This window comes from Oryx dammah, unplaced genomic scaffold, assembly GCF_014754425.2.
Source record: "Oryx dammah isolate SB20612 unplaced genomic scaffold, SCBI_Odam_1.1 HiC_scaffold_11077, whole genome shotgun sequence".
NCBI classification, from domain to species: domain Eukaryota; kingdom Metazoa; phylum Chordata; class Mammalia; order Artiodactyla; family Bovidae; genus Oryx; species Oryx dammah.
This window is the reverse complement of record NW_024080471.1, coordinates 4,335,650-4,355,788: the sequence shown is the minus strand read 5'-3', so window position 1 is coordinate 4,355,788 and position 20,139 is coordinate 4,335,650. Positions and strand designations below refer to the sequence as shown.

Here is a 20,139-nt window from a genome sequence, read left to right as displayed (position 1 = left end):
GGATTGTGTGTGCATGTGTATATATATATACACATACACACACATGCACTCTGGAATGGAATATTACTCAGCCATAAAACAATGAAATAATTCCATTTGCAGCAGCATTTATGGATCTAGAGATTATCATACTAAGTGAAGTTCAGTTCAGTTGCTCAGTCATGTCCGACTCTTTGAGACCCCATGAAGCACAGCATGCCAGGCCTCCCTGTCCATCACCAACTCCTGGAGTTTACTCATTTCATATCCATCGAGTCAATGATGCCATCCAGCCTTCTCACCCTCTGTCATCCCCTTCTTGTCCTGCCCCCAATCCTTTCCAGCATCAGGGTCTGTTCCAATGAGTCCACACTTTGCATCAGGTGGCCAAAGTATTGGAGTTTGAGCTTCAACATTAGTCCTTCCAATGAACACCCAGGACTGATCTCCTTCAGAATGGACTGGTTGGATCTCCTTGCAGCCCAAGGGATTCTCAAGAGTCTTCTCCAACACCACAATTCAAAAGCATCAATTCTTCAGCGCTCAGCTTTCTTCACAGTCCAACTCTCACATCCATACGTGACCACTGGAAAAACCATAGCCTTGATTAGATGGACCTTTGTTCAAAAGTAATGTTCTGCTTCTGAATAAGTTATCTAGGTTGGTCATAACTTTTCTTCCAAGGAGTAAGTGTTTTTTAATTTCATGGCTGCAATCACCATCTGTAGTGATTTTGGAGCCCCTAAAAATAAAGTCTGGCACTGTTTCCACTGTTTCCCCATCTAGTTCCCATGAAGTGATGGGACCAGATGCCATGATCTTCATTTTCTGAATGTTGAGCTTTAGGCCAACTTTTTCACTCTCCTCTTTCACTTTCATCAAGAGGCTTTTTAGTTCCTCTTCACTTTCTGCCATAAGGGTGGTGTCATCTGCATATCTGTGGTTATTGATATTTCTCTCAGCAATCTTGATTCCAGCTTGTGCTTCTTCCAGTCCAGTGTTTCTCATGATGTATTTTGCATAGAAGTTAAATAGAAGTTGACATACTCCTTTTCCTATTTGGAACCCGTCTGTTGTTCCATGTCCAGTTCTAACTGTTGCTTCCTGACTTGCATATAGGTTTCTCAAGAGGCAGATCAGGTGGTCTGGTATTCCCATCTCTTTCAGAATTTTTCACAGTTTATTGTGATCCACACAGTCAAAGGCTTTGGCATAGTCAATAAAGCAGAAATAGATTTCTGGAACTCTCTTGCTTTTTTGATGATCCAGCGGATGTTGGCAATTTGATCTCTGGTTCCTCTGCCTTGTCTAAAACCAGCTTGAACATCAGGAAGTTTACGTATTGCTGAAGCCTGGCTTGGAGAATTTTGAACATTACTTTACTAGCATGTGAGATGAGTGCAATTGTGCAGTAGTTTGAACATTCTTTGGCATTGCCTTTCTTTGGCATTGGAATGAAGACTGACCTTTTCCAGTCCTGTGGCTATTGCTGAGTTTTCCAAATTTGCTGGCTATTGAGTGCAGCACTTTCACAGCATCATCTTTCAGGACTTGAAATAGCTCAGCTGGAATTCCATCACCTCCACTAGCTTTGTTCATAGTGATGCTTTCTAAGGCCCACTTGACTTCACATCCAGGATGCCTGGCTCTAGGTGAGTGATCACACCATCATGATTATCTTGGTCATGAAGATCTTTTTTGTACAGTTCTTCTGTGTATTCTTGTTACCTCTTCTTAATATCTTCTGCTTCTGTTATGTCCCTGCCATTTCTATCCTTTATGGAGCCCATCTTTTCATGAAATATTCCCTTGTTATCTCTCATTTTGTTGAAGAGATCTCTAGTCTTTCCCCTTCTGTTGTTTTCCTCTATTTCCTTGCATTGATTGCTAAGGAAGACTTTCTTCCCTCTCCTTGCTATTTTTTGGAACTTTGCAATCAGATGCTTATATCTTTCCTTTTCCCCTTTGCTTTTCACTTCTCTTCTTTTCACAGCTATTTGTAAGGCCTCCTCAGACAGCCATTTTGCTTTTTTGCATTTCTTTTCCATGGGAATGTTCTTTATCCCTTTCTCCTGTACAATGTCACGAACCTCATTCCATAGTTCATCAGGCACTCTGTCTATCAGATCTAGTCCCTTAAATCTATTTCTCAGTTTCACTGCATAATCATAAAGGATTTGATTTAGGTCATACCTAAATGGTCTACTAGTTTTCCTTACTTTCTTCAATTTAAGTCTGAATTTGGCAATAAGGAGTTCATGATGTGAGCCACAGTCAGTTCCCAGCCTTGTTTTTGGTGACTGTATAGAGCTTCTCCATCTTTGGCTGCAAAGAGTATAATCAATCTGATTTTGGTGTTGACCATGTGGTTATGTCCATGTGTAGAGTCTTCTCTTGTGTTGTTGGGAGAGGGTATTTGCTATGACCAGTGTGTTCTCTTGTCAAAACTCTATTAGCCTTTGCCCTGCTTCATTCCATACTCCAAGGCCAAATTTGCCTGTTACTCTATGTGTTTCTTCCTACTTTTGCATTCCAGTCCCCTATAATGAAAAAGACATCTTTGGGGCGTGGTAGTTCTAAAAGGTCTTGTAGGTCTTCACAGAACCGTTCAACTTCAGCTTCTTCAGCATTACTGGTTGGGGCATAGGCTTGGATTACTGTGATATTGAATGTTTTACCTTGGAAACAAACATAGATCATTCTGTCGTTTTTGAGATTGCATCCAAGTACTGCATTTTGGACTCTTTTGTTGACCATGATGGCTACTCCATTTGTTCTAAAGGATTCCTGCCTGCAGTAGTAGATATAATGGTCATCTGAGTTAAATTCACCCATTCCAGTCCATTTTAGTTTGTTTATTCCTATCATGTTGATGTTCACTCTTGCCATCTCCTGTTTGATCATTTCTAATTTGCCTTGATTCTGGCCAAGGAGCAGTGGCTGCACAGGTGCAAGAGGGCTGAGAGGAGCTATTCCACATTCAGGGTCAGGAGGGGCGGCCCTGAGGAGATACCCCTTGTCCAAGGTAAGGAGCAGCAGCTGCACTTTGCCGGAGCAGCCACGAAGACATACCCCATGACCAAGGTATGAGAAACCCAAGTAAGATGGTAGGTGTTGCAAGAGGGCATCAGGGGACAGACCCATTGAAACCATAATCACAGAAAACTAGCCAATCTGATCACATCGACCACAGCCTTGTCTAACTCAGTGAAACTAAGCCATGCCGTGTGGGGCTCCCCAAGATGGACGGGTCATGGTGGAGAGGTCTGACAGAATGTGGTCCACTGGAGAAGGAATGGCAAAGCACTTCAGTATTCTTGCCTTGAGAACCCCATGAACAGTATGAAAAGGCAAAATGATAGGATACTGAAAGAGGAACTTCCAGGTCGGTAAGTGCCCAGTATGCTACTGGAGATCAGTGGAGAAATAACTCCAGAAAGAATGAAGGGATGGAGCCAAAGCAAACACAATACCCAGCTGTGGATGTGACTGGTGATAGAAGCAATTTTCTTCTGTGCTATACAGTATGTTTTTCTTGGCCAGCTTTTTTATATATTGTTGTTGTATATGTTGTTGTTATATATGTTACTTTATATATGTTGTAGTCTCTAAGTCTTGTCCAACTCTTTGTGAACCCACAGACTAGCCCACCAGCCTCCTCTGTCCATTTTGCCATTTTCTTCTCCAATTATATATATGTGTATGTATATATATATATATATATATATATATATATATATATATAAGTATACTGCTGCTGCTAAGTCGCTTCAGTCATGTCCGACTCTGTGTGACCCCATAGACAGCAGCCCACCAGGCTCCCCCGTCCCTGGGATTCTCCAGGCAAGAACACTGGAGTGGGTTGTCATTTCCTTCTTCAATGCGTGAAATTGAAAAGTGAAAGTGAAGTCGCTCAGTCGTGTCCGACTCTCGCAACCCCATGGACTGTAGCCTACCAGGCTCCTCCGTCCATGGGATTTTCCAGGCAAGAGTACTGGAGTGGGGTGCCATTGCCTCATACACACACATATATATGTATATGTATGTATGCCATTTCCTTCTCCAATATATGTGTATATATATACACACATATACATATATGTAAATAGGTGTTTGGCTCTATACCTGAAACTAACATCCCATTGTAAATAAATGGGACTTTAAGGAAAAAAAATAATAAAAATATATAAATGGCAGACAATAATGGTAAGCACAATCATTATAATAATGGTTTCACAGATAAGCATAGCTTGAAAAGAAGAAGAAACAGATGCAACTAAAATATTGGGTGTTTTTAATGTGCCTGACACTTTTCTAAGCTCTAAGTATTATATACCTTATTTAATTTGAAAAGCAAATAAGCATACAAAAAAGCAGAAAATATCCATGTGGTATGGTTATACTTTTTACAACTATATTTTTACTATTCCCTTCATAAGTGTATACTGGAAAAACAGTCCAAGTAAATTGAACATCCATTAAACTTTGTCAAAACACAACCAAGATGGATATTTCCTTGTGATCCAAACAAAATTCTATTTAATTCTTTAGTCAATACGTGCTGTTAGTTAAATGTTTTTAGAGATATGGAGATAATCACATGCATTGTTGGATTTCCAAAAAATGATGGATGATGTTGCAGTGAAAAAGAAAAAAAAAAAGGAATGAGTTTTTTTTTTCCCTTTCCTGAGGACAAAGAAGACAGAGAATAGTGAGCAGGTCTGAACATTCCTAGGTTTTTTTTCTTTTCTTTTCTTTGTTTTTTACTTTCAGTTCAGTTCAGTTCAGTCACTCATTCGTGTCCGACTCTTTGAGACCCCATGAATCGCAGCACGCCAGGCCTCCCTGTCCATCACCAACTCCCGGAGTTCACTCAGACTCATGTCCATCGAGTCTGTGATGCCATCCAGCCATCTCATGCTCTGTCGTCCCATTCTCCTCCTGCCCCAAATCCCTCCCAGCATCAGGGTCTTTTCCAATGAGTCAACTCTTCGCATGAGGTGGTCAAAGTACTGGAGCTTCAGCTTCAGCATCATTCCTTCCAAAGAAATCCCAGGGCTGATCTCCTTCAGAATGGACCGGTTGGATCTCCTTGCAGTTCAAGGGACTCTCAAGAGTCTTCTCCAACACCACAGTTCAAAAGCATCAATTCTTCGGCGCTCAGCCTTCTTCACAGTCCAACTCTCACATCCATACATGACCACAGGAAAAACCACAGCCTTGACTAGACGGACCTTAGTCGGCACAGTAATGTCTCTGCTTTTGAATATACTATCTAGGTTGGTCATAACTTTTCTTCCAAGGAGTAAGTGTCATTTAATTTCATGACTGCAATCACCATCTGTAGTGATTTTGGAGCCCAAAAAATAAAGTCTGACACTGATTCCACTGTTTCCCCATCTATTTCCCATAAAGTGATGGGACCAGATGCCATGATCTTCGTTTTCTGAATGTTGAGCTTTAGGCCAACTTTTTCACTCTCCTCTTTCACTTTCATCAAGAGGCTTTTTAGTTCCTCTTCACTTTCTGCCATAAGGCTGGTGTCATCTGCATATCTGAGGTTATTGATATTTCTCCCGGCAATCTTGATTCCAGCTTGTGTTTCTTCCAGTCCAGCGTTTCTCATGATGTACTCTGCATAGAAGCTAAATAAGCAGGGTGACAATATACAGCCTTGACATACTCCTTTCCTATTTGAAACCAGTCTGTTGTTCCATGTCCAGTTCTATCTGCTGCTTCCTGACATGCATACAGATTTCTCAAGAGGCAGATCAGGTGGTCTGGTATTCCCATCTCTTTCAGAATTTTCCACAGTTTATTGTGATCCACACAGTCAAAGACTTTGGCATAGTCAATAAAGCAGAAATAGATGTTTTTCTGGAACTCTTGCTTTTTCGATGATCCAGCGGATGTTGGCAATTTGATCTCTTGTTCCTCTGCCTTTTCTAAAACCAGCTTGAACATCATCATAACTCTGAATGTCTGTAACTAAGTTTGCCTTTCTGCCCCCTAACTCTGCATGTGCTACACTTGGCACCTATTTTCCTTTGACTCTGTGCTAAATACATCCTGTATCTAGTGTTTACTTGTACAGCACTCTTCCCCTCATAGTTCTTCTTTTTACAGATCAGAAAGAAGGGCACAGAACCGCCAAACTGCTAGACTCAATTACTGAGTTACTGATGCCAGCCTATGACAATGCAAGAGTAAGAAATCAAGATCATAATGCCTTTGTTCCTCATCACCAACTCCTGACTGTGAGCCCTCATCTGATAGAAGTCCCTAGACTCCTCATCAAGGCGAGGCACACTTCCTGTGGCATATGCCTATTGTGTCCCTCTCTTCGCAGGCTAAGAATTAAAGCTAGCTTCCTGTTTTCTCCAAATTTTGTCTCTGAAATTTTTATTTGACTTCGATGGGCAAAGAAAGCCAAGTTTTGGGCCAGCAACACTGATGAGGCCTTTTGAAACAAGCACTAGACTGAGTAGAGACTCTACTTTATCACCAAGTAAGCAACCTTGGGCAAGTACTGTACCCCAGGGTCTTGTTCTCTTACTGGCCTAATATCTAAGAGGTTTTCTTGGTATAAGAGACTATAACTTCAAAATTAGTTAAGTGAACGATTGGCACTTTGCAAAATCTTACAAAATCATTCCCAGTCCTGACATTTACAAGGTTTTTTGTTTGTTTGTTTGTTTGTTTTGTATTGTCACAAGATCTTAGTCAAATTTTCACAGTGAAATGACAATCAATGACAGTTGGCAGTTTTTAAACAAAAATAAAATGAAGCAAGGGGCACCTAGTACTGAGTCTGTCTGTTACGGTTCAGAATGAAAGTGATCTGAGTTTGCTGATTTCCCTGGGTAAAGAACTGATATTTTTGAGTTTCAAGAAGCTTCACTGTCCTCAAAAAAGATTGGGATGAATGCCAAGTTTTGCAGATGGGTCAAATTTTTACATGCTAAAACAGAAAGCAGCTGGGTGCTTTAATAGAATAATTTCAGATAATTTTCCTCTAAAAAGATGCAAAAGAGTCAGGTGCCCACCACTTCGTGCTTTTGCCATTGATTTTTAACCACTGTCTGATAATGTGAGAGAAAAAAAAAAAAACAAGTTACTGATATTTACCAGACAGCAGTTGAGAGTTAATACTTACATTTTTGCCATTATTTGACATTATTATTAGTATTTGCCATATAGACATACTTACCAAAATGTTTTAAAATATTTTTCATACTGAAAGATTTCATATTTGACAATCTATGATCTCTAACTATTTTCTTCCTGTAAATTATCTACTCATTACATTATAATAAAAGTAATTGAAGACATGCAAATAATATTAATAAGTTTAACCTAATATCATGCAGAGTACTATATTTAAGGGGAATTTATATATACTACAACAAAAGAGAAAAGAATCTTACTTAAAATTCTTCTGTGTTCTAAGAAAACTACTACTGATGGAATAATGGAAGCCAATATTTTCCAGGTCCTGAATCTTTCCTCGTTAAGTTTTAGTGTTCCAGTCAGATATACAATCATCTGAAAGCACACTTGAAATAAACACATTCACAGGCACAAAATAACCACAGGCATCCAATTCAGTGCTTTGTTGCAAATGTGACTGCCCTGCTATGGTGGCTTGGGTTTCCTGAGCAGCTCTATTCCCATCACAGCACCGTCCACTGGTCAGTGCTGAGTCAATGAAGAGATGCAACACTGTCTAGAGATGGTATCTGACTCTGGAGTGGCACCCAAGTTTAGGTTTGTGTGTGCTTACTTGGAGGTTATCAGCAGCGCCTAAGCCTTCACAATCTTTAAAAACTCCACCTCCACTTTTCCTAACTCTGTTTTCTTCCTCCACCAGGCATAATACACCTGGGAGAACAGGATGGATGATTAAAAGGTATTTTAATGTTTCTCTCCACCAGAAAGGAAAGTATCAATACTAGATACTGGAAGTTGGAGAATATAGATCAATGAGATTTACTTATGTTATAACTATGATGAAGAAATATAATACACTGATAATACTGAGAACAATTTAAACTGCTTAATTAAATGTAAAACTGCTACTTAGATATGACATTAACTTTTACTTTGATAATAGTGAATCCTGTAATTATATTTTGTACTTATACAAATTTCATTTTTATATATAAAGACTTTGTTGAAATGGGTATATTTCTATTTAAATTTCTAAAAGTCATATTTTTGTTTTAAGCATCACTTCAAAAATAGCATCTATAGTATAATATAAATATATATAGAAATGTTAAATTAACTAAATTAAAAATATTTTAAAACTAGTTTTTAGACTTTTTTTAAGAACAACTTTGTGTTCAAGCAAAAAGAGAAGGAGGTAAGTTTTCCATACACCCCTTGCCTATACATGTGCATCAGTTCAGTTCAGTCACTCAGTCGTGTCTGACTCTTTGTGACCTTATGTACTATTGGACAGGCCTGCACTATTTGACAGGCCTCCCTGTCCATCTCCAACTGCCCGAGTATACTCAAACTCATGTCCGTTGAGTCAGCAATGCCATCCAATCATCTTATCCTTTTTCATCCTCTTCTCCTCCCACCTTCAATCTCTCCTAGCATCAGGGTCTTTTCAAATGAGTCAGTTCTTCGCATCAAGTGACCAAAGTATTGGCATTTCAGTTTCAGCAGCAGTCCTTCCAATGAATATTCAGGACTGATTTCCTTTAGGATGTACTGGTTGGATCTCCTTGCTGTCCAAGGGACTCTCAAGAGTCTTCTCCAACAAAACATCAATTCTTTGGCACTCAGCTTTCTTTATTGTCCAACTCTCACATCCAAACATGATTACTGGAAAAAACCATAGCCTTGACTAGATAGACCTTTGTTGGCAAAGTATACATATGCATAGTTCTTTCAATTTCAAGATCCCCCTCCAGAGTGTTACATTTCCTAAAATTTATGAGCTTATATTGATATACTGTGATCACTCAATATCATACTTTAAATTAGGGTCTCCCCTTGGTTTTGAATATTCTCTGGGTTGAAACAAATTTATACTGACATGTATTCACCATTATAGTATCATTTGGAGTATTTCCATTGCCCTAAAAATTCTATGTGCTCTTCATATTCATTCTCTCTCCCTCTTAACTTTGCAACTACTGATCTTTTTGCTGTCTCCATAGTTTTGCCTATTAATCTTTTTCTTTTAATAGGACATAACTTCAGCATAAGGTGCAAAATTTTGATACATTTTCTCTTATTCTTGGTATAACCAAAATATGTGCATTGTATATGAAATTTCCAAGTAACAAAGCAAGTCTGCTGGTGGAAAGAATTGACAGTCTTTTTTTTTTTTTTAATATTACCTAGTATTTTCCCACTGTGGTATAATATTTGTTTCATATATTTACTTCAAGATCTCAGCTGACACTTGCCAAAATATTTTATGAATCAGTTGGCCTTATTTCTTATTCTCTTATTAACATGGAGAAAATTTGTATTAATCCATTTAAAAATGTATTTATATTACTCATTGTTAGAAAAATATATTTTTTCTGAAATTCTTCAGGGATTATCGTTTAAGAGGGATTTTCAAACAAACAATTTTTCTATTAATATACTGATTTGTTTTGAAATGGACTTTTGCATTAAATTGGGAAAGAGGGTACTTACTATCTGGGTGGCGACCTCTCAGCAGGGGAATTAATATGTCTCATATAGGCTTACCTGGTGGCTCCGAGGGTAAATAATCCACCTGCAGTGTTGGAGACCTGGGTTCAGTCCCTGGGTTGGGAAGATCCTCTGGAGAAGGGAATAATTACCCACTCTAGTATTTTGTGAGAATTGCATGGACAGAGGAGGCTGGCAGAGGTCGCAAGACTTGACATGACTGAGTGACTTTCAAATACACTCACTAAAAAAATGCATGTGAGGTGAAATAGAATTTTTTACTTCAAGTAAACTGTACTTAGGAATGATGTGAATCACCATTGATGTTTTATAGGTTTGTTGTCATTAAACTGGGCTTCTGTTCAGTCACACAGTCATGTCTGACTCTTTGCCACCCTATGGACTACAGCAAGCCAGGCTTCCCTGTCCTTCACCATATCCTGGAGCTTGCTCAAACTCATGTCCATTGAGTCGGTTATGCCATCAAGCTATCTCATCCTATGTCAGACCCTTTTCCTCCTGCCTTCAATCTTTCCCAGCCTTGGGGTCTTTGCCAATGAATCAGCTCTTACCATCAGATGGCCAAATGATTGGAGCTTCAGCTTCAGCATCAGTCCTTACAGTAAATATTCAAGATTGATTTCCTTTAGGATTGACTGGTTTGATCTCTTTGCAGCCCAAGAGGCTCTCAAGAGTCTTCTCCAACACCACAGTTCAAAGATCTCTGGTTCCTCTGCCTTTGTCTAAAACCAGCTTGAACATCTGGAAGTTCACAGTTCACATATTGCTGAAGCCTGGTTTGGAGAATTTTTGAGCACTACTTTGCTTGCATATGAAGTGAGTGCATTTGTGCTGTAGTTTGAACATTCTTTGGCATTGCCTTTCTTTGGGGTTGGAATGAAAACTTACCTTTTCCAGTCCTATGGCCCCTGCTGAGTTTTCCAAATTTACTGGCATATTGAGCACTTTCACTGCATCAGCTTTTAGGATTTGAAAGAACTCAGTTGGAATTCCATCATGTCCACTAGCTTTGTTGTGATGCTTCCTAAGACCCATTTGACTTCACATTCTGGAATGTCTGGCTCCAGGTGAGCAATCACACCATCATGGTTATCTGGGTCATGAAGATCTTTCTTGTATAGTTTTCCTGTGTATTCTTGCCACATTTTCTTGATATCTTTTGGTTCTGTTAGGTCCATTCCACTTCTGTCCTTTATTGTGTCCATCTTCACATGAAATGTTCCCTTGGCATCTCTAGTTTTCTTGAGGAGAGCTCTATTCTTTCCTATTCTATTGTTTTCATCTATTTATTTGCAGTTATCACCTAGGAAGGCTTTCTTATCTCTCCTTGCCATTCTTTGGAACTCTGCATTCCTTTTCTCCTTTCCCTTCACTTCTCTTTTCTCAGCTATTTGTAAGGCCTCCTCAGACAACCATTTTGCATTTTTGCATTTCTTTTTATTGAGGATGGTTTTGATCACTCTCTCCTGTACAATGTTATGAACCTCTGTCCATAGTTCCTCATGCACAATATCAGATCTAATCCCTTGAATCTATTTGTCATTTCCACTGTATAATCATAAAGGATTTAGTTTATACCTGAATGGCCTGGTTGTTTTCCCTATTTTCTTCAATTTAAGTCTGAACTTGGCAATAAAGAGTTCATGATCCACTGCTGAGTTTTCCAAATTTGCTGGCATATTGAGTGCAGCACTTTCAAAAAAAAAAAAAAGAGTTCATGATCTGAGCCACAGTCAGCTCCTGGTCTCATTTTTGCTGACTGTATAGAGCTTCTCCATCTTTAGCTGCAATGAATATAATCAATATGATTTTAGTATTGACCATCTGGTGATGGGCATGTATAGAGTTGTCTCTTGTGTTGTTGGAAGAGTGTGTTTGGTATGACCAGAGTGTTCTGTTGGCAAAACTCTGTTAGCATTTGCCCTGCTTCATTTTGTACTCCAAGGCCAAACTTGCCTGATACTCCAGGTATCTCTTGACTTCTACTTTTAAATTCCAGTCCTCTGTGATGAAAAGGACATCTTTTTTTTTTGGTGTGAGTTCTAGAAGGTCTGTGTGTCTTCATAGAACTATTCAACTTCAGCTTTTTCATCATTAATGGTTTTGGCATAGACTTGGATTACTGTGATATTGAATGGTTTCCCTTGGAAATGAACAGAGATCATTCTGTAGTTTTTAAATTGCACATGAGTCCTGCATTTCAGACTCATTTGTTGACTCTGAGGGCTGTTTTATTTCTTCTAAGAGATTTTTGCCCACAGTAGTAGATATGACCATCTGAATTAAATTCACTTCTTCCAGTCCATTTTAGTTCATTCTCTCCTAATATATCAGGGCTCACTCTTGCCAACTCCTTTTGACCACTTCCAATTTGCCTTGATTCATGGACCTAACATTCCAGGTTCCTATTCAATACTGAGCTTTATAGCACTGGACTTTGCTTCCACCACCAGACATATTCATAAATGGGCATTGTTTTCAGTTAGGCTCAAGCTCTTCATTCCTCCTGGAGCTATTTCTCTGCTCCTTTCCAGTAGCATCTTTCCAGTAGCATATTAGGCACCTACAAACCTAGGTAGTTCCTCTTTCAGAGTCATATAATTTTCATATTGTTTATGGGGTTCTCAAGGCAAGAATACTGAAATAGTTTACCATCCCCTTTTCCACTAGACCTTGTTTTGTCAGACTGTGAGAAACTAGATCATCAGTAAGCAATCCCTGAGATTAGCATCTGCCCATCATGAAAAAAAGCCATCACCCCAAACAGAAGCACAGTATTCAGTCAGTGTACCTTTATATTTTAGTTCAAAACTTAAGATATGGGTAAAGGAAATAACCCAAATTTTTATCTGGAAATCCTGACCACCTGATGCCAGTCAAAAGAACTGAAGACCTTGTTCTCCACAAGGAAGTGGTTGTGAAGAAACATCATAGTGGGTAATTCCAAGATCATGTGCTTTTTCACTATGCAGACACATCATTTTAAACTGGGTAGAAAATAAAAATAATGAAATAATGATTCTCCTAATCACTTACTAAATTTGAAGAGCCCTTTTCAGATAGACACTCAGAAGTGGAATAGTTGGATAATATGGTAGTTTGAGTCTTAATTTTTTGAGGAATCTCCATATCTTTTCCCCATAGTGACTGTATCAATTTACATTCCTACTGACAGCACATGAGGATTTCCTTTCTTTCCATATCCTCGCCAACACTTGTCATTTGGATAACAGCCATTCTACAGGTGTGAGATAACATGTCATTGTGGTTTTGATTTATTTTTCCCTGATGATTAGTATTGTTGGGCATCTTTTAACATGCCTGCTGGTCATCTGTACATCTTTGGAGAAATGTCTATTCAGCTCCTTTGTCCAATTCTTACCCAGGTTATTTGTTGTTGTTGTTGTTGTTTTTGGTTGGAGAGATGTATGAATTCTTTGTGTGTTTTGTATATTAACTCTTTATTAAATATATGATCTGAAAATATCTTTTCCCATTTAACAGGTTGTCGTTTCATTTTGTTGATGGTTTCCTTTTTGATGAAGAAAGGATAAATTTGGAATTTGAAGAGAAAAGTAGAAGGAAGACTAGAACTACAAATATGTGCAATGAAGCTGTTGTTGAAGGAGATGCACTAGAATCAAAGCCTAGGCCTTGGGGAAGAAACTCAGTCGTGGAACTGAGGCAGTGAACGTGGAATGGGATCCTGGCCAAAGTAGTCTTAAAGCTAAATATTCAAATACACATGTGAAGCTAATATTTCACAACTACACTGGGGAAGAGTGGTGAATAAGTAACATTAACTTGATTTATTATTTCTTCCTTAACTATGAAGACCTTCAAGACCTTTTAGAACTAACACCCCAGAAAGATGTCCTTTTCCTTATAGGGGACTGGAATGCAAAAGTAGGAAGTCAAGAAACACCTGGAGTAACAGGCAGATTTGGCCTTGAAGTACAGAACAAAGCAGGGCAAAGGCTAATAGAGTTTTGCTAAGAGAACACACTGGTTATAGCAAACACCCTCTTCCAACGACACTCTCTCAACACTCTCAAAGACTTCCAAACACCCTCTTCCAGCAAAAACAAGATCAGGAGCAGAAATGTGGCTCAGATCATGAAATCCTTATTGCCAAACTCAGACTTAAGTTGAAGGAAGGAGGGAAAACCACTAGACCATTCAGGTATGACCTAATTCAAATCTCTTAGAGTGGAAGTGAGAAATAGATTTAAGGGACTAGATCTGATAGATAGAGTGCCTGATGAACTATGGATAGAGGTTCGTGATGCTGTACAGGAGAAAGGGAAAAGATCATCCTCATGGAAAAGAAATGCAGAAAAGTAAAATGGCTGTCTGAGGAGGCCTTACAAATAGCTGTGAAAAGAAAAGTGAAAAGCAAAGAAGAAAAGGAAAGATATAAGCATCTGAATGCAGAGTTCCAAAGACTAGCAAGGAGAGATAAGAAAGTCTTCCTCAGTGAAAAATGCAAGGAAATAGAGGAAAACAACAGAATGGGAAAGACTAGAGACCTCTTCAAGAAAATTAGAGATGCAAAGGGAACATTTCATGCAAAGCTGGGCTCGATAAAGGACAGAAATTGTATGGACCTAACAGAAGCAGAAGATATTAAGAAGAGGTGGCAGGAATACACAGAAGAACTGTACAAAAAAGATCCTCATGACCCAGATAATCACTATGGTGTGATCACTCACCTAGAGCCAGACATCCTGGAATGTGAAGTCAAGTGGGCCTTAGAAAGCATCACTATGAACAAAGCTAGTGGATGTGATGGAATTCCAGTTAGGCTGTTTCAAATCCTGAAAGATGATGCTGTGAAAGTGCTGCACTCAATATGCCAGCAAATTTGGAAAACTCAGCAGTGGCAACAGGACTGGAAAAAGTCAGTCTTCATTCCAATGCCAAAGAATGCTCAAACTAGTGCACAATTGCACTCATCTCGCATGCTAGTAAAGTAATGCTCAAAATTCTCCAAGCCAGGCTTCAGCAATACGTGAACTGTGAACTTCCTGATGTTCAAGTTGGTTTTAGAAAAGGCAGAGGAACCAGAAATCAAATTGCCAACATCTGCTGGATCATCGAAAAAGCAAGAGAGCTCCATAAAAACATCTATTTCTGTTTTATTGACTATGCCAAAGCCATTGACTGTGTGGATCACAATAAACTGTGGAAAATTCTGAAAGAGATGGGAATACCAGAGCACCTGACCTGCCTCTTGAGAAACCTATATGCAGGTAAGGAAGCAACAGTTAGAACTGGACATGGAACAGCAGATTGGTTCCAAATAAGAAAAGAAGTATGTAAAGGCTGTATATTGTCACCCTGCTTATTTAACTTCTATGCAGAGTACATCATGAGAAACGCTGGGCTGGAAGAAGCACAAGCTGGAATCAAGATTGCTAGGAGAAATATCAATAACCACAGATATGCAGATGATACCAGCCTTATGGCAGAAAGTGAAGAGGAACTAAAAAGTCTCTTGATGAAAGTGAAAGTGGAGAGTGAAAAAGTTGGCTTAAAGCTCAACATTCAGAAAACTGAGATCATGGCATCTGGTCCCATCACATCATGGGAACTAGATGGAGAAACAGTGGAAACAGTGTCAGACTTTTTTTTTGGGGGGGCGGGGGGGCGCTCCAAAATCACTACAGATGGTGATTGCAGCCATGAAATTAAAAGACGTTTACTCCTTGGAAGAAAACTCATCACCAACCTAGATAACATATTTAAAAGTAGAGATATTACTTTGCCAACAAAGGTCTGTCTATTAAGGCTATGGTTTTTCCAGTGGTCATGTATGGTTGTGAGAGTTGGAATGTGAAGAAAGCTGAGTGCCAAAGAATTGCTGCTTTTGAACTGTGGTGTTGGAGAAGACTCTTGAGAGTCCCTTGGACTGCAAGGAGAAGGAACCAGTCCATTCTAAAGGAGACCAGTCCTGGGTGTTCACTGGAAGGACTGGTGCTAAAGCTGAACCTCCAATACTTTGGCCACTTCATGCGAGGAGTTGACTTACTAAAAAGAACCCTGAATCTGGGAGGAATTGGGAGCAGGAGGAGAAGGGGACGACAGAGGATAAGATGGTTGGATGGCGTCACCAACTCGATGGACATGAGCTTTGGTAAACTCAAGGAGTTGGTGATGAACAGGGAGGCCTGGTGTGCTATGATTCATGGGATTGCAAAGAGTTGGACTGGACTGAGTGACTGAAGTGAACTGACTAGTTATGCTAGGCTAATGAAACTAATAAATTTAGCCGTAAGTGTTTTTATATTAAGCATGCAAGTGACCCTAATTAGTGCCCAAACAGAAAGAGAATACAGAAATAAATATATGCTGAGTTAAACATGCAAAATATGATCTTTTCATAAAAATAGTAAAAAGTATTTTATGTAAATTATTCAAACAATGGAAGGAACACTTCATTTTACATCTTTACCCATCAAAGAGGAATAAAACAATGAACTGATCCATCTCTTTATAATGTTTTCACTTTGTAAAAGTCACTAGTGAATGAATTAAGTATCCTCTTTGGTTGAAGGTTTTTACTGATTTTTTTTTCTGTTATGAGTTTGTATAATTAACCTGTTCATATTTAAAAGCATTTTAAAAGTTGAGAATTTGTTGGTATTTATTTTATTACACCTACTTAATTTTCCTCATTTCCCTTTGTCCATAGTAATTCTCACATTGAGTCATGACGTGATTAAAGTGTATTTGATGGTAACACCTTAAGTAGCAAAATTCCAGAAATGCATAAAAGTATTTCAACAAATTTTGTGAACAATTTAAGCTCATTTATTCCAGGTCCAAAATAATCATTTTTGAAATAAAATAAGTACAAATGAGAGTGTATAAAATATGTATGTCTGCTTTATTCTGAGACTGATACTTGAGATTGTTACATGTTTTTCATTTTTGCCAGTCTGGTAGGTATTATTTCATCATGAATTAGAATTTTACTTCCTTAATTCCTAATGAAATTGCATATAGTGTTTGTAACATAACAGTTAACTAACTTTGCCAAATTTTTTTGGTATTTGTAATTTTCTCTTTGATTTACAAATGAATTAACTTTCAATTCTTCTTTTTCTTTTTTTTTTTTTTGCCATGAAGCTCATCATGTGGGACCTTAATTACAAAACCAGGGATCAAACTTGAGTACTCCGAATGACAAGTGTGGAGTCTTAACAACTACACCACCAGGGAAATTCAGTTCAGTTCAGTTCAGTCGCTCAGTCGTGTCCAACTCTTTGCGACCCCGTGAATCGCAGCACACCAGGCCTCCCTGTCCATCACCATCTCCCAGAGTTCACTCAGACTCACGTCCATCGAGTCCGTGATGCCATCCAGCCATCTCATCCTCTGTTGTCCCCTTCTCCTCCTGCCCCCAATCCCTCCCAGCATCAAAGTCTTTTCCAATGAGTCAACTCTTCGCATGAGGTGGCCAAAGTACTGGAGGTTCAGCTTCAGCATCATTCCTTCCAAAGAAATCCCAGGGTTGATCTCCTTCAGAATGGACCGGTTGGATCTCCTTGCAGTCCAAGGGACTCTCAAGAGTCTTCTCCAACACCACAGTTCAAAAGCACCAATTCTTCAGTGCTCAGCCTTCTTCATAGTCCAACTCTCACATCCATACATGACTAATGGAAAAACCATAGCCTTGACTAGACGGGCTTTAGTTGGCAAAGTAATGTCTCTGCTTTTCAATATGCTATCTAGGTTGGTCATAACTTTTCTTCCAAGGAATAAGCATCTTTTAATTTCATGGCTGCAATTACCATCTGCAGTGATTTTGGAGCCCAAAAAAATAAAGTCTGACACTGTTTCCACTGTTTCCCTATCTATTTTCCATGAAGTGATGGGACCGGATGCCATGATCTTCGTTTTCTGAATGTGCAGCTTTAGGCCAACTTTTTCACTCTCCACTTTCACTTTCATCAAGAGGCTTTTTAGTTCCTCTTCACTTTCTGCCATAAGGCTGGTGTCATCTGCATATCTGAGGTGATTGATATTTCTCCCGGCAATCTTGATTCCAGCTTGCGTTTTTCCAGCCCAGCGTTTCTCATGATGTACTCTGCATAGAAGTTAAATAAGCAGGGTGACAATATACAGCCTTGACGTACTCCTTTCCTATTTGGAACCAGTCTGTTGTTCCATGTCCAGTTCTATGTGCTGCTTCCTGACTTGCATACAGATTTCTCAAGAGGCAGATCAGGTGGTCTGGTACTCCCATCTCTTTCAGAATTTTCCACAGTTTATTGTGATCCACAGAGTCAATGGCTTTGGCATAGTCAATAAAGCAGAAAGAGATGTTTTTCTGGAGCTCTCTTGCTTTTTCCATGATCCAGCGGATGTTGGCAATTTGATTTTTGGTTCCTCTGCCTTATCTAAAACCAGCTTGAACATCAGGAAGTTCATGGTTCACGTATTGCTGAAGCCTGGCTTGGAAAATTTTAAGCATTGCTTTACTAGCATGTGAGATGAGTGCAATTGTGGGGTCGTTTGAGCATTCTTTGGCATTGCCTTTCTTTGAAATTGGAATGAAAACTGACCTTTTCCAGTCCTGTGGCCACTGCTGAGTTTTCCAAATTTGCTGGCATATTGAGTGCAGCACTTTCACAGCATCATCTTTCAGGATTTGAAACAGCTCAACTGGAATTCCACCACCCCCACTAGCTCTGTTCATAATGATGCTTTTTAAGGCCCACTTGACTTCACATTCCAGGATGTCTGACTTTAGATGAGTGATCACACCATCATGATTTTCTGGGTCATGAAGATCTCTTTTGTACAGTTATTCTGTGTATTCTTGCCACCTCTTCTTAATATCTTCTGCTTCTGTTAGGTCCAGACCATTTCTGTCCTTTATCGAGCCCATCTTTGCATGAAATGTTCCCTTGGTAGCTCTCATTTTCTTGAAGAAATCTCTAGTCTTTCCCATTCTGTTGTTTTCCTCTATTTCTTTGCATTGATCACTGAAGAAGGCTTTCTTATCTCGTCTTGCTATTCTCTGGAACTCTGCATTCAGATGCTTATATCTTCCCTTTTCTCCTTTGCTTTTCGCCTCTCTTCTTTTCACAGCTATTTGTAAGGCCTCCCCAGACAGCCATTTTGCTTTTTTGCATTTCTTTTCCATGGGGATGGTCTCGATCCCTGTCTCATGTACAATGTCACGAACCTCTTTCCATAGTTCATCAGGCACTCTATCTATCAGATCTAGGCCCTTAAATCTATTTCTCACTTCCACTGTATAATCATAAGGGATTTGATTTAGGTCATACCTGAATGGTCTAGTGGTTTTCCCTACTTTCTTCAATTTGAGTCTGAATTTAAGTCCCTACAAATAATCTTTAAAACTGCAATAATACAAGAAATATTTACTGAACCTCTGCTATATTCCAGGCAATGATTCAAGTTCAACAGGTATACCCCAGGAAATAATGCAGAAAAAATATCAGCGGCCTCACAAAGTTACATTCCAATGCAGGAAGAGACAAAAATCATCACAGTAAGTATAATGACAAATCACATGGTGCAAAGTGGAAAAGTAAACAAGGGAGAAGGTTCTTCTAAGGGGAAGGTGATGCCTTTTGCAATTTTGCATAGGTGTCAGGGGAAGCCTCACTGCAGAGGTGCCATTTCTTAGAAGATTTGAAGGAGTAGTTCAGAAGTAATCTTTGGAGACTTCTCAGAGTTAGAAACTGCACAGTGCAAACCCCAGCAATGACTGAGTGTTTAGCACATCCAATATAAGTAGGTCCATGGGAGTGGAACTGAAAGTACAATGGTAGGAGTTGTTGGCCATGAGCTAGAAGAGTTGATGGAGGATCCAGATCACACTGGGAAGAATAGGACATTGTGGAGACTTTGCTTTTACTCTGAAGAAAATGAAGAATCTTAGAAGATTTTAAGCAAAAGAATGTTGCCATTTGCATTTTTTCCCATCCTTATTTTGAGAAAGATTGTAGAGGACCAGAGAGGAGGAAGCAAGGATACCAGTTAGGGGTGACAGAAAGATCCAAAGGAGAGCTGTTTGTGGCTCATAAGAGGATGGAAGCAAGAACAGTGATAGGCAATTGTCATGCAGAGGAGCAAAAAGTTCTTCTCCAAAATGTCTCTTTGCCATGTGGATTGTTTGTTTTCAAAAACAATCAAGGCCCAATATACTCAAGAAGAAACATTGATCTTTCCCTTAAATACCTAAAAGAATTTGGATAGAGGACCTATTCCCAGATTAGAGCTATCACCAGAGTAATCTGCATAGAATTGGGACCTAGAGATAACAATCTTTGCTCCAGTCTGCATGACCCAGCAAACATTTGTTTACCAACCACTTCCCTTCCATCTCCATGTAAATTTCCTTCCTTCCCTTTGAAGTCACAGACTACTGTCCTCAACATCCTCCTTTGACTTTAGCTGAAAGTAATATTTAATTGAAGGTTTCATTATTTTGGTGAAATA

At 39.2% G+C, this 20,139-nt stretch overlaps 1 long non-coding RNA gene across 1 annotated transcript; it reads right to left on the bottom strand.

The window, feature by feature from the left end:
- Positions 1-1,718: 1,718 nt before the first annotated feature.
- Positions 1,719-12,128, bottom strand: LOC120860473. Its single transcript, XR_005720333.1, has 3 exons — positions 12,025-12,128; positions 7,519-7,524; positions 1,719-1,729 (listed from the first exon to the last, which is right to left on the bottom strand). It is a non-coding gene; the product is annotated as an uncharacterized LOC120860473 (long non-coding RNA).
- Positions 12,129-20,139: the final 8,011 nt, after the last annotated feature.